Below are 14,256 nucleotides of genomic sequence, written 5' to 3' on the forward strand. Positions count from 1 at the left end.
GCCCCGAAAGTGGCACCTGGGGTGAAATGGGAAGCAAAAGTTTCTACCCTCCCCTTCTTTCACCAAGGGGATCCCCCTGACTGCATGAGAATTTACATACATGGTTAAAATAAGACAAAATTTATGCAGGCCTTAGCTCTTAAGTGTGACTACTGTGAATCAAGGAGAGATCAGGGCATTAAGCCCTTTTCCTACCTTGGGGCTGGGCTAGGAGAGGTAGATGAGGGCATACCAAAGGAATCTGCCCTTTTTGCACAATTTTCTCTTGACTCAGCCGTCGACTTCCCCTCCCCAGCCACACTCATCCTCACCAGTGCCCATATTTAGACACATGCAAGCCTGTGTTATCGTAGAAAGACAGAAAACAGATGGTTACTATAGAGATTTGTTTACACACACCCAGAAAGCATGACCCAGGCTTAGTGGTAGGGGTGAGTGGCAGTTCTTGCCAGGGTATGCATTTTTCTTAATTTGTTATTACCCTACTTCTTCTGTTCTCCACAGATTTCCATGCTTCTCATTCCTGCTTCCAGATACCACTTCCTACTGACAAGTATGGTTCTTAAATATCTCCTTTGCTTCAGGAAGTCACAGTGTCAGAACAGAATAACTTGGGGTGGGGGAGGCACCTGGCTGGCTCCGTGGGTTAAGCGTCCAACTCTTGATTTTGGCTCAGGTCATGATGTCAGGATTATGAGACTGAGCTCCGCATTGGGCTCCACACTGAGCATGGAGCCTGCTTAAGATTCTCTATCCCTGGGGCACCTGGGAGACTCAGTCATTAGGCATCTGCCTTTGGCTCAGGTAACATTCCCAGTATCCTGGGATCGAGCCCCACATCGGGCTTCTCCCTCTCCAGCTCCCCCCGCTTGTGTTCCCTCTCTCACATCTGTCATAAATAAAAAAATGAAAAACAAAAAAGATTCTCTATCCTTCTCCTTCTCCCCTCCTCCCCCGAAAAACAGAGTACTTAACCTTTCTGAGCATCAATCCCTTCATCTGTAATAAGATAATTATAATACAAAACTTATAAGGCTTTTGTTAGAATTAATTAGATATATGTAAAGAAACTTGTATCAAGGCTGGCAAAAAAAAGATGCTCAATAAATGAAATTTGTTCTTACACTAAAATAAAATCCTCCTCTGGGGCACCTGGGAACAAACCACTCATGCCTTTGGAAATCTTGGCTTGTGCTTCCTCCCTAATAGTAGGAAAAAGCGATTGTGGGAGTACCCCTTGTCCTGCTGAGTGATAGAAGAGTAGAATGGGGGCAGGGGGCAGGGGTTGCTTTGTTTTTTGTCTTTGTTGTACTCAGAAAGCTATTTTGGAGAAAAACTCTGGGTGTATGATCTCTTCCTTTCTGCAATTTAAGATGAAAGCCACAGGGAAGAGAAGACACAAGACAATAACTTATCCTTGACTGGCTAAAATGGAAGAATAAAAAAGAGGTAAAATGCTCTCTGGACCTTTGGCTCTGGCTACCCTCCTCCAGCAGACCTCTATCCAAGAGGAGGCTGGCTCTGTCAGTGTTAACAAGCCAAGGCTTGTTCCTCCTGTAGAATCTGTGCATGATGTCTGTTGAATTTTGGTGGGGGGGGGCGGGGAGAGACAGACAAAAATTGGTATTTTCTAACTGGACAGGCAGTTCCACCCCAAGAAATAGGTAAGATTTCTCTTCCCGCAGGAGGTCTTAGCTCCTTCCAACACACTGAGGAAAAAGAAGAAAACATGGACTTGCATTTTCACCACTGTTCTAGGTCATGGAATAGATATTACTATCCTCTTTTTACAGGTAAAACTGATTTGATTGAGGGGCACCTGGGTGTCTCAGTTGGTTAAGCTTTGACTCTTGATTTTCACTCAGGTCATGATCTCAGGACTGTGAGATCCAGCCCTGCCCCATGTCAGGCTCACATTGGTTGTGGAGCCTGCTTAAGATTCTCCCCTCTTCTCCCTCTGGCCCTCATACCACCACCACCTCCCCCCCAAGAGAAAGAAAAAAGTTTGATTGAAAAAGGCCTGGGGGCACGTGGGAGGCTCAGTGGGATGGGGCCTCTGCCTTCGGTTCAGGTCATGGTCCAGGAGTCCTGGGATTGGGCCCCTCATTAGGCTCTCTGCTCGAAGGAAGCAGGAGGGAGCCTGCTTCCTCCTCTCTCTCTGCCTGCCTCTCTGCCTACTTGTGATCTCTATCTCTCTGTCTGTCAAATAAATGGGTAAACTCTTAAAAAAAAAAAAAAGGAGAAGAAGAAGAAAGCCTGGAAAGATAAATACTAAACTGAGAATTGTGGTGACCTCTGGGAGGCCACTGGGGAGAGGGTTAAGGAGTGGGATCGAAGGTGGTGATCCAAGGAAATTTAGTCTCATCTGTCATGTTTTGTTTTTTCCAAGGAGAATATTTATGTATTAATTGTGTAATTAAAAATTAAATTTTGAATTAAAAGACTATTTTATATTTTACAAAACTGTAATGAAGCTCAGAAAAGGTAATTTATCTAAGCTCACTTGGTAATTGACAGACTCCAAAGTCCATGGCTGTTCTATCAAACCACAGTGCCCTGTATTCAACCTTCATGGAGAACTAGGTTTAGAGCCAGGAGAGAGTCCTGAACTTTCCATCTCATGGCCAGTGGAATTGCTGTATAGCCCTAGGCCTTGGGTTGACTTTTTTTTTTTTTTTTTTAATTGCTAAAGGGGAACATGCCCAGACCATGTCAGAACAACTTGCTGACTACCCTATGAGTCGGCCTGTGAAGTATGACTGAATCACATGGACCCCAGGGAGGAAACAGGGAAGGCTATAAAGCAGAACTGATAAACCAGATTATGTTTTATACTTAATAAGATTTTGTTTTGGGGGCACCTGGGTGGCTCAGTGGGTTAAGCCTCTGACTTGGGCTCAGGTCATGATCTCAGGGTCCTGGGATCTTGTCCTGCTTTCCCGCTCTTTGCTCAGCAGGGAGCCTGCTTCCCCACCCCCCACCGCCCTCGCCCTCTGCCTGCCTCTCTGCCTACTTGTGATCTCTCTGTCAAATAAATAAATAAAATCTTTTTTTAAAAAAATATTTTATTTTTTGTAATCTCCACATCCAGTGTGGCTCTCAAACTTACAACCACGAGATCAAACCATGAGATCAAGAGTCACACACTCCACCAACTGAGCCAGCCAGGGGTCCCTATATTTAATAAGATTTTATTTATTTATTTATTTATTTATTTATTGACAAAGCACTTAGAGTGCCTTTTTTCTTTTTTTAATTTTTTAAAAGGTTTTATTTATTTGAGAGAGAGGGTGCACACAAGCTGAGCGGAGAGGCAGAGGAAGAGGTAGAAAGCAGACTCCCACTGAGCAGGGAGCCCAATGCAGGGCTTGATCCCAGGATCCTGAGAACATGACCTGAGCCAAAGGCAAGCGCTTAACTGACTGAGCTACCCAGGTGCCTCTTTTCATTTCTTAATTCTCTTTTCTTTTCTTTCTTTTTTTTTTTCCTTTTTTTCTTATCTTTTCCACACCCAATGTACTACTTGAACTCATGCCCCTAAGATCAAGAGTCACATGCTCAGGGTGCCTGGTTGCTCAGTCAGTTAAGCATGCAACTCTTGATTTTGGCTCAGGTCACAATCTCAGGGTCGTGGGATCCAGCCCAGCATCTGGCTCCTCACTCAGCTGGGAGTCTGCTGGAGCCTCTCTCTCCCTCTCCCTCTGCCCCATATAAATAAATAACTCTTTAAAAAAAAATTGTGTCACATGCTCTACAAACTGAGCCAGCCAGGTGCCCCTTGGTAAGATTTTAAATTGAGGGATGCCTGTGTGACTTAGTTGGTTAGGCACTTGACTCATGGTTTTGGCTCAGGTCATAATCTCATGGGTCATGACATCGAATCCCACATTGGGCTGCACTCTCAGTGGGGAGTCTGCTTAAAGTTCTCTCCCTTTCCCCCACTCCTGTTTGCGCACTTTGGCTCTCAAATCTTTTTTTTTTTTTTTTTTTTTAAGATTTATTTAGGGGCATTTGGGTGGCTCAGTTGGTTAAGAATCTGCCTTCAGCCCAGGTTGTGATCCTGGGGTCCTAGGATTGAGCCCCAAGTCCAGCTCTCAGTTCTGCAGGGAGTCTGCTTCTTCCTTTCCCTCTGCCTGCCACTCCCCCTGCTCAGGTTCTCTGTCTCTCTCTTCAAATAAACAAATAAAATCTTTTTAAAATAAAGATTTTAGGGGCACCTGGTGGCTCTGTGGGTTAAGACTCTTCCTTCGGCTCAGGTCATGATCTCAGGATCCTGGGATCGAGCCCCATATCAGGCTCTCTGCTCGGTGGGGAGCCTGCTTCCCCATCTCTCTCTGTCTTCCTCTCTGCCTACCTGTGATCTTTCTCTCTCTCTCTCTGTCAGATAAATAAAGTGTTTTGGTTTTTTTTTTTAATAAAGACTTTATTTATTTGAGAGAAAGAGTGCAAGCATGAGTGGAGGGTGGGGAGCTGCAGAGGGAGAGGGAGAAGCCCTGCACAGGACTCAATCCCAGGACCCTGGGACCATGACCTGAGCCAAAGGCTTAACTGACTGAGCCACCCAGGCGCCCCTCTCTCAAATCAATCTTTAAAAAAAGAAAAAATTAAATTAGATGTTTTAGGCGGGGTACCAAGATGTAATAGATTTCTTTGGAGACAGCTACTGCCCTGTTGTGAGCTGCACCAAACGCCAAGGAGAAGCAGTCAGAGGCACCTCTCTCTCCTCCTCAAGCCTAGAAAGAGAGGCCTTGAGGGACCACTGAAGCATTTGATATTTGTCTCTAGGTAGAGGATGTTCATTAGACTGAGTATAACTCATGGCAGAGAGAATTCAAGGCAAAGTTTGGCTAGCAACAAAGCCTGGGATCACCAAGTAAACAGTTACGTCTTGATAGTAACTGCACTCCTTTCTGACAAAACGTCAAATATACATTAATCCTGGAAGTATGGAGCCAGTTTAAATTAAATAACTTTGTGGAAGCATAGAGGGATTCTTTGCAAAGGGTTCTACATAGAATGGACCTCTGGAAAACAAAACAATGAGAGGGGATGTGGTGGCCATAGAAATAGAATGCATCATCTCAATGTCAGGAAAGCTGACATTGCCATTGGAAAGGCAGTACCTCAGGTCATAATCTTATGGGTTGTGACATCAAGCCCCATGTGGGGCTCCACACTCAGCCAGGACTCTGCTAGAAGATTCTCTCCCTCTGCCCCTCCCCGGCTCATGTGCATGTTTACTTGCACTCTCTCCCTCTCTTTCTCTCAAATAAATCTTTAGAACTATTCATGTATCAAATGCTCTACATATCTCTACATCTCTTTTCATTAGCCTAAACAATCTCCCTTCCTTCAGTTAACTTCTCCTTGATGTGATGTGCGTTCCTGGCATGACTCTGGCTGCTTTCTAGAAGAACTCAAATATGTCAATGTGCCTAAGTTTGGTCCAGATGTGGCCTGACTGAGCCAAGGAGAACTAAACCATTACTTGGTTGGTTGTGGACTTGGACTGTAGGAGAGCTTTAGGCATCCTTAGATTCACTGCCTACTCTATCACATCTCTGACTCATTTTAAGATTTTATTTATTTGAAAAAGAGAGAGAGAGAGGGAGAGAAAGCACAGAAGGGGGAAGGGCAGAGTGACAAGCAGACTCCCCTCTGAGCAAGGAGACTGTTATCCCAGGACCCTGAGACCACCATTCGAGCTGAAGGCAGACACCTAACCAATTGAGCCACCCAGGTGCTGCACACTGTTGACTCATTAAAACTGACACTACAGGGGCGCCTGTATGGCTCAGCGGGTTAAGCCTCTGCTCAGATCATGACCTCAGGATCCTGGGCTCGAGCCCAGCACTGGGCTCCCTGCTCAGAAGGAAGCCTGCTTCTCCCTCTCCCTACTGCTCCCCCCTGCTTGTGCTCTCTGTCAAATAAATAAATAAAATCGTTTTTAAAATAAAAATAAATAAAATAATAAAGCTTTTAAAAGAAAATAAAAAGTTTTTAAAAAATAAAATTAAAAGCTTTCAAAAAAATAAAATCAATACTACATAAAACCTAAAAGTATAATTACGGGGTGAGGTGGGGTTGTTTTCATTTGTTTTGACTTCATAAATAACATGAATGCATTTACTTTATAAAACATGTAAATAATAGAGATCAAAATCTTCATTTAAAAAAATGACAGACAAATCCAAAGTTTCCTTTGACCATTATCCCAAATCCCAGTCCTTTCCTTCCAGAAAAACATACTGTTTCATTTTGGTTATGTATTCTTCCAGACTTTTTTCCTGTGTATTTTACATGGATATATATTTCATGTGGAAATATGTAGTTGTAAGAGATTTTTAAAACATAAATGTATCAAATGATTTGTACTATTCTACATCTTTTTTCACATTAACACATTACAGAGAACTTCTCACATCAGTACAAATAAAGCCATCTCCCTTTTATAACTGCCAAACAGTGGCCTGTAGTATGAAGGTAATGGTTTAACCAGTCTCTTGTTGCAAACAAAGTGTTTCCTTTTTTTTTTTTTTTGGTTATTACAATGTTTCATTGAAAATTTTTTATGACTCTTAGTGCTATACAGGAGTATCTCTTTGGGGTTAAAAAAAAAAAGAAGAAATTTAAGTAGGCATCACTCAAGAGATTGAGACCTGAGCTGAGATCAAGAGTCAGACAGATGCTTAACCAACTGAGACTCTTCAATAAACATTAAAAGAGTGAATTGATAGGTTTTAGGATAGGTACTTTTAAAATTTTAATATATTCTTTAAAATTGCCCTAAAATGATTTATATTCCCACCAACTTGTGTGAATACCTTGGACAATTCCCCATACTTTTGCTAACACTTGGTATTAGCAGTCTTAAATTTTTGCAATAAGGGCGCCTGGGTGGCTCAGTGGGTTAAGCCGCTGCCTTCAGCTCAGGTCATGATCTCAGGGTCCTGGGATCGAGTCCCGCATCAGGCTCTCTGCTCAGCAGCGAGTCTGCTTCCCTCTCTCTCTCTCTGCCTGCCTCTCTGTCTACTTGTGATCTCTCTCTGTCAAATAAATAAATAAAATCTTTAAAAAAAATTTTTTTTGCAATAAGAAAGATGAATAAAAGTTATCTCCTATAATCACACACACATACATGTACATGTATGTATATATATAGGTATGAGTGTGTATGTATGTATATGCCATTTGTATGTCCTCTAGTTTATTTGCCTATTTTGCCTGTCTTTCTTTCTTTCTTTCTTTCTTTCTTTCTTTCTTTCTTTTTAAGATTTTATTTGAGGGGCATGTGGGTGACTCATTTAAGTGTCTGTCTTCAGCTCAGGTCATGATCCCAGCGTTGGGCTCCCTCCTCAGTGGGGAGTCTACTTCTCCCTTTCCCTCTGCCTCTGCTTCTGTTCCTGCTCTCTCTAGTGCACACTCTCTCCCTTGAATATATAAATAAGATGTTAAAAAAAAAAAAAGATTTTGAGAGAGAGAATGTGTGTGAGCATGTGGGGGATGGGGGAACAGAGGGAGAGGGAGAGAGAATCTTTTTTTTTTTAAGATTTTATTTATTTATTTGACAGAGGTCACAAGTAGGCGGAGAAGCAGACAGGGGGCGGGGGGAAGCAGGCTCCCCACTGAGCAGAGAGCGGGGCTCAACCCTAGGACCCTGGGATCATGACCTGAGCTGAAGGCAGAGGCTTTAACCAATCAGCCACCCAGGTACCCCAGGAGAGAGAGTCTTAAGCAGACTTTGCACTAAACACAGAGCCCAACATGGAGCTTGATCCTACCACCCTGAGATCACCATCTGAGCCAAAACCAAGAGTTGGAGGCTTAACCGACTGGGCCACTAGGGCCCTCTACTTTACCCATATTACTATTCAGTTTTCCTAAGTAATTTTCAAATCATATTATGCCAAATCTCCCATATCATACACACATACACACACACACACACACACACATAACCTTTGTGCTACACTTTACATTTAACCCATTTAAACTAAATCTTGTTAGCTTTGGTCTAGCCTGCATTCTCTTTGCATTCAGATTCTGTTCTCCCAACAATATATTCATTATCCCTCCCATATTCTTCCTAACAACAAATGTGACCATCTGTCATCAATGTTCTTTTTTCTAAAATTAATTACCTGATATTTAAAGTAATCTCTACACCCAACATGGGATTCAAACTCATGACCTCAAGATCAAGCATCAATGCTCTACCAACTGTAGACCACCACACACAGCCAGGTGCGACTGCCATCAGTGTTCTAAATGAAACCATTCGTACAAACGTTGAACATGACAGCTCCCAGGTCAGAGCCTGGTGGAATGTATTAGAGACCTCTAATTTGGTATTAATCTATCATTAGTTAATGGGATTCTGGATAGTGCTCACATTGCCTTTTCAGCTTATAACAATCAGGAGCCTGGTTCAGTTGGAACCTGCAGCTGCAGGTCCCATTGTCAGACTTTATATAAGAGAAGTCAATCTGAGTTCCATGTCTCAGGCCAAAAGGAAAAACGCTGAGGGGTGCCTGGGTGGCTCAGTGGGTTAAGCCTCTGCCTTCCACTCAGGTCATGATCTCAGAGTCCTGGGATCAAGCCCCACATCGGGCTCTCTGCTCAGTGGGGAGCCTGCTTCCTCCCTCCCTCTCTGCCTGCTTGTGATCTCTCTGTCTGTCAAATAAATAAATAAAATCTTAAAAACAAAATTTCATTCATTCTTCAGTTTTGTATCACTTTCGGCCAACCACAGTTCCCGCCTAACAGATCTTTTGCGGCTTCACTTTTTACTCGGTCCACCTGAGGCTCCATGGACAATGATCTACCTCAAGACACTTGCCACACCCTCAATTACCTTTGCCTTTTGTTCTTTGGTCCCAACTGCCTCACCACTCCCCACTTCTAATGCTAATCTTTGTTTGTTTATTAAGGAATACTTATCAACTGCCAACTGACATGCCAAGAGTTGTTCTGGGTATTGGGGATAGAGGTGTGTTTTCTCTACTTGGAGTTCTAGGCTGCTGCTTTACGGATACCATTGATGGGAGTCAGAACTAGTACTCGTGTGATTTCCAGCCTTAATGTGGCAGTCGGCATAGGAAGCTAGATTCCTTGTGAATTTCCCAGAGCTGTTCTCCTCAAGCACCTCACCATAGTCCAAGCCTCTGGCTTTTATAGACCACCTTGCATTCTACCTGAAAAGGAGTGGGCACCCCATCTTGCCTAGTTAAATAACAGAATCTCCTTATAGAGGCTTTAACCCTGCCCTCCCATCTGTCTTTTCTGGAATACCATGCCCTACCAATTGCCCTTCTCTCTTCCTTTTTTTTTTTTTTTTTTTTAAGATTTATTTATTGGGGCACCTGGGTGGGTCAGTCAGTTAAGTGTCTGCCTTCGGCTCCTCAGAGTCCCAGGATCAGGTACCACATTGGGCTCCCTGCTCAGTGGAGTATCAGCTTCTCCCTCTCCCCCTCCCTCTGCCTGTGCTCTGCCTCTTCTCTCTTTCATTCTCAAATAAATATTTTTTTTAAAAAGATTTATTTATTTGAGAGACAGTGTGTGTGAGTGGGGGGAGAGGCAGAGGACAAGGGAGAGAATCTCAAGCAGACTCCCCACTGAGCACAGAGCCCCACTCAGGGCTCAGCACAGGGCTCGATTTTATAACCCTGAGATCATGACCTGAGCCAACATCAAGAGTCAGACACTTAACTGACTAAGCCACCCAGGTGCCCCCCTTCTTTCTTCTTTCTAATTTCTTTCATGCCAGAAGATCATTCTCTCTAACCTACAAATGTTTAAAACCCTCATTCTTTTTTTTTTAAAGATTTTATTTATTTATTTGGCAGAGAGAGATCACAAGTTGGTAGCGAGGCAGGCAGAGAGAGAGAGAGAGAGAGGGAAGCAGGCTCCCTGCGGAGCAGAGAGCCCGATGCGGGACTCGATCCCAGGACCCTGAGATCATGACCTGAGCCGAAGGCAGCAGCTTAACCCACTGAGCCACCCAGGCGCCCTAAAACCCTCATTCTTAAAAAATTCTTCCTTCTGGGGCGCCTGGGTGGCTCAGTGGGTTAAAGCTTCTGCCTTCAGCTCAGGTCATGATCTCAGGGTCCTGGGATCAAGCCCCGCATCGGGCTCTCTGCTCCGCAGGGAGCCTGCTTCCTCCTCTCTCTCTGCCTGCCTCTCTGTCTACTTGTGATCTCTCTCTGTCAAATAAATAAATAAAATCTTTAAAAAAAAAAAATTCTTCCTTCTTTCTTCAACCCAAACACCCTCTGCTTTCTCATCACTCTAAAATTCTTTTTAAAAAGATTTTATTTATTTATTTGACAGAGAAAGAGACAGATCACAGGTAGGCAGGGAGGCAGACAGAGAGAGGAGGAAGCAGGCTCTCCGAGGAGCAGAGAGCCAGATGTGGAGCTTGATCCCAGGACCCTGGGATCATGACCTGAGCCGAAGGCAGAAGCTTTAACCCACTGAGCCACCCAGGCGCCCCTAAAATTTCTTGATAAAGAAATTTTCAATAACTATTTACTCTCTAATCAAGTGAAATTCAGCTTTTGCCCTCATTAATGTACAAAATCTATTCTCAAAATTACTTAATTGCTAAGTACAATGGACTATTTTCAGTCCTTACCTGAATTTTTTCCTCTCTTTTCAGGGAATTCCTGTCTTTCTACTTTCATACAGTCCAGAAATATTTATTGATCACTTTCTGTGTGCCAGAAAATAGCAGTGGCAAGATGGATCTACCCTCTGCTCTCATGGAACTTTGTAGTGAGGGAGGCAGGAGGGTGTGAGGGCATCAACATTCAACAAAGAATCTAGAGTATAACAGACCAGTTACCCTGACAACTATTCCACAACAAAACACCTCAAAGCACCAGCTCAAATATAAAAAGCAAAAGCATGAGTCCAAAAACATAAGGCTGAAATTGGTGAATATTCTAGAGACATCTGCTAACCCCCAGAGAGAGAACTTCCATCTTAATGGTTTCTCAAGGGATAGCAGACAAAGTCTAGGGCTTGTGAAAAAAGAGCACTTGGATTGGAATGTCCCAGAACAAAGCTAGGACTCCTGCAGACTCCACTCTCAATGGAAGGGCAAACTAGAAAATATCACCCTGAGACAAGAGATTGAAAATAAATGTCCTTATCTCAGTCTTGGCTCAAAATGAGAGGAAAAAGATCTCCCCTTAGAATTTACAAGTTAGTCCTCTCATGGGTTTATAGCCTAAATTCATATTACCTGAATAAGCAGAAATACTTAGGCTCAGATTTTTTTTTAAAAGATTTATTTATTTGACAGATAGAGATTATAAGTAGGCAGAGAGAGAGAGAGGAGGAAGCAGGCTCCCAGCCAAGCAGAGAGCCCAATGCAGGGCTGGATCCCAGGACCCTAGGATCATGACCTGAGCTGAATGAAGGCAGAGGCTTTAACCCGCTGAGCCACCCAGGCGCCCCAGGCTCAGATTTTATTTTAAACTCATTTACAAGTTGGTAGTATCACTAGGCACCTGAAAGAAACAAACAGGGATGCCTGGATGGCTTAGTCAGCTAAGTGTCCAACTCTTGATCTCAGCTCAGGTCTTTTTTCTTTTAAGATTTTATTTATTTGACAGAGACATAGTGAGAAAGGGAACACAAGTAGGGGAAATGGGAGAGGGAGAAGCAGGCTTCCCACCAAACAGGAAGCCGGATGTTGGGCTTGATCTCAGAGCCCTGAGATCATGACCTGAGCTGAAGCAGACACTTAACCAACTGAGTCACCCAGGTGTCCCTCAGCTCAGTCTTGATCTCAGGGTCATGAGGTCAAGCTCTACACTGGGCTCCATGTGCTTCATGCTGGGTGTGGAGCCTACTTAAAAAAAGGAAAGAAAAGAAAAGAAACACAAATCCTCTCTGAAGAAAGGCACCTTCAATCCAGATCTCAAAAATTCCCTAAAACTTCTTCAAATATGAGTTCACAAATACAAATCCCAAAACACAAGGCAACAGGAAATAAGGCACCGTGGATGAGAATGAGCAGAAGTTATAAATAGCAGAACTAAGCCCACAGAGACTTTGGTTACCAGAATCATAATACATCATATAAATAAGTATGTTTAATAAATTTAAAGGAAATGTAAGTATGACTGAAGGATAAAAGACTATAAAAATGAGGGGCGCCTGGGTGGCTCAGTGGGTTAAAGCCTCTGCTTTTGGTTCAGGTCATGCTCCCAGGGTCCTGGGATCAAGCCCCACGTCGGGCTCTCTGCTCAGCGGGGAGCCTGCTTCCTTTCCTCTCTTTCTGCCTGCCTCTCTGCCTACTTGTGATCTCTGTCTGTCAAATAAATAAATAAAATCTTAAAAAAAAGAAAGACTATAAAAATGATAGGAGATTTTAAAAGGTACAATTAAGATCTAGAAATTTGGGGCGCCTGGGTGGCTCAGGGGGTTAAGTCTCTGCCTTCAGCTCAGGTCATGATCTCAAGGTCCTGGGATCAAGCCCCGCATTGGGCTATCTGCTCAGTAGGCAGCCTGCTTCCCACCCCCCCACCCCTCTGCCTGCCTCTCTGCCTACTTGTGATCTCTCTCCCTCTGTCAAATAAATAAATAAAATCTTAAGAAAAAAAAATCTAGAAATTTAACATATAATAATTAAAATAATTTAGAATTATTAAAACAAAATTATTCTAGATGCTGTGAAGGAAAATTAAGAATGCTATAATATATAATAAAGTAAATTGTTTTTCCCCAAATGCATGTTTGAAGTCCTAATCTCCAGTAGCTCAGAATTTGACTATATTTGGTAATAGGCTCTTTACAGAGGTAATTAAGGTTAAATGAGGTGGGGGGGTGCTTTCATCCAATGTAACTGGTGTCCTTAGACACAGGTGTGCACAGAGTAAAGAGCATGAGAAGACAGAAGACAGCTACATGTGACAAGGACTGACACCTCAGAAATAACAGCGCTGATGATACCTTGATCTCAGACTCCTAACGTCCAGAACTGTGAGAAAATAAACTTCTGTTGATTAAGCCCAGAGCACTTTATGTTATGGCAGCCCTAAAAAACTATTATCTCTGATTCTTCTTTGATGTGATCTCTTTTCCTGTCCACCCCTTAAGTTTTGGTATTCCTCAGAGTTCTGTATGGTTCTCCTCTCTTTCTCTATATAATTTCTATGCAGGGGAAAGGGCTCTAAAATTAGTTCTTTGCCTTTTTTTTTTTTTAAAGATTTTATTAATTTATTTGACAGAAACAGAGCAAGAAAGGGAACACAAATAGGGGGAGAGGGAGAAGTAGGCTTCCCACCCAGCAGAGATCCTGACACAGGGCTCACTCCCAGGACCCTGGGATCAGGACCTGAGCCACACAGGTGCCCTAAAATCAGTTCTGCACTCAAATGCTAGCCACCACTTAAAAGTTGACTGTAGGGGGACACCTGAGTGGCTCGCTCGGGAGAGTGTCTGACTCTTGGTTACCACTTGGATCATGATCTAAGAGTCCTGAGGTTGAACCCCAAGAGGGGCTTTGTGCTCAACAGGGAGTCTGGATGAGGATTCTCTCTCCTCCCTTGCCCCCTGCCCCACTCGTGCACACTTGATTGTGAGAGCTCTCTCAAATAAACAAATAAATCTTAAAAAAAAAAAAAAAAAAGGTGACTGTGTAGGAGCACCTGGCTGGCTCAGTCAGAGGAGCATGTCATACTTCATCTCAGGGTTATGAGTTCAAGCCCCACTGGTTGTAGAGATTACTTAAAAAAATAAAAATCTTGGGGCGCCTAGGTGGCTCAGTTGTTAGGTGTCTGACTTCTGCTTAGGTCATGGTCCTGGGGTCCTGGGGTCCTGGGGTCCTGGGATCGAGCCCTGCATCAGGCTCCCTGCTCAGCGGAGGCCTGCATCTCTCTCTACCACTACCCCTGCTTGTGTTCCCTCTCTTGCTCTCTGTCAAATAAATAAAATCTTAAAAAATAAATTAATTAAATAAAATCTTAAAAAATAAAAATAATAATAAAAGTTGACTGTAGATAAGCTTCTGAATCTATGTTTAATTTTCTTCTGTAAAAATGGGGATAATTAATATTTATCTCACAGAGTTGTTGGGAGGAAGATGATGATGACGGTACCATTTGTTCAGTACTTATTATGTATAAAGGACTGGAATAATAATTGTTTTACCCTCTTTATTCACTTAATCTTCATAATAACCCAGCAAGGTAGCTATTTTACTCATCTTATAGATAACAGAAACAGGACAGAAGGTCAAATTACTTG

The sequence above is a fragment of the Meles meles genome, chromosome 1 (assembly GCF_922984935.1).
Source record: "Meles meles chromosome 1, mMelMel3.1 paternal haplotype, whole genome shotgun sequence".
In the NCBI taxonomy this organism is placed as follows: Eukaryota; Metazoa; Chordata; class Mammalia; order Carnivora; family Mustelidae; genus Meles; species Meles meles.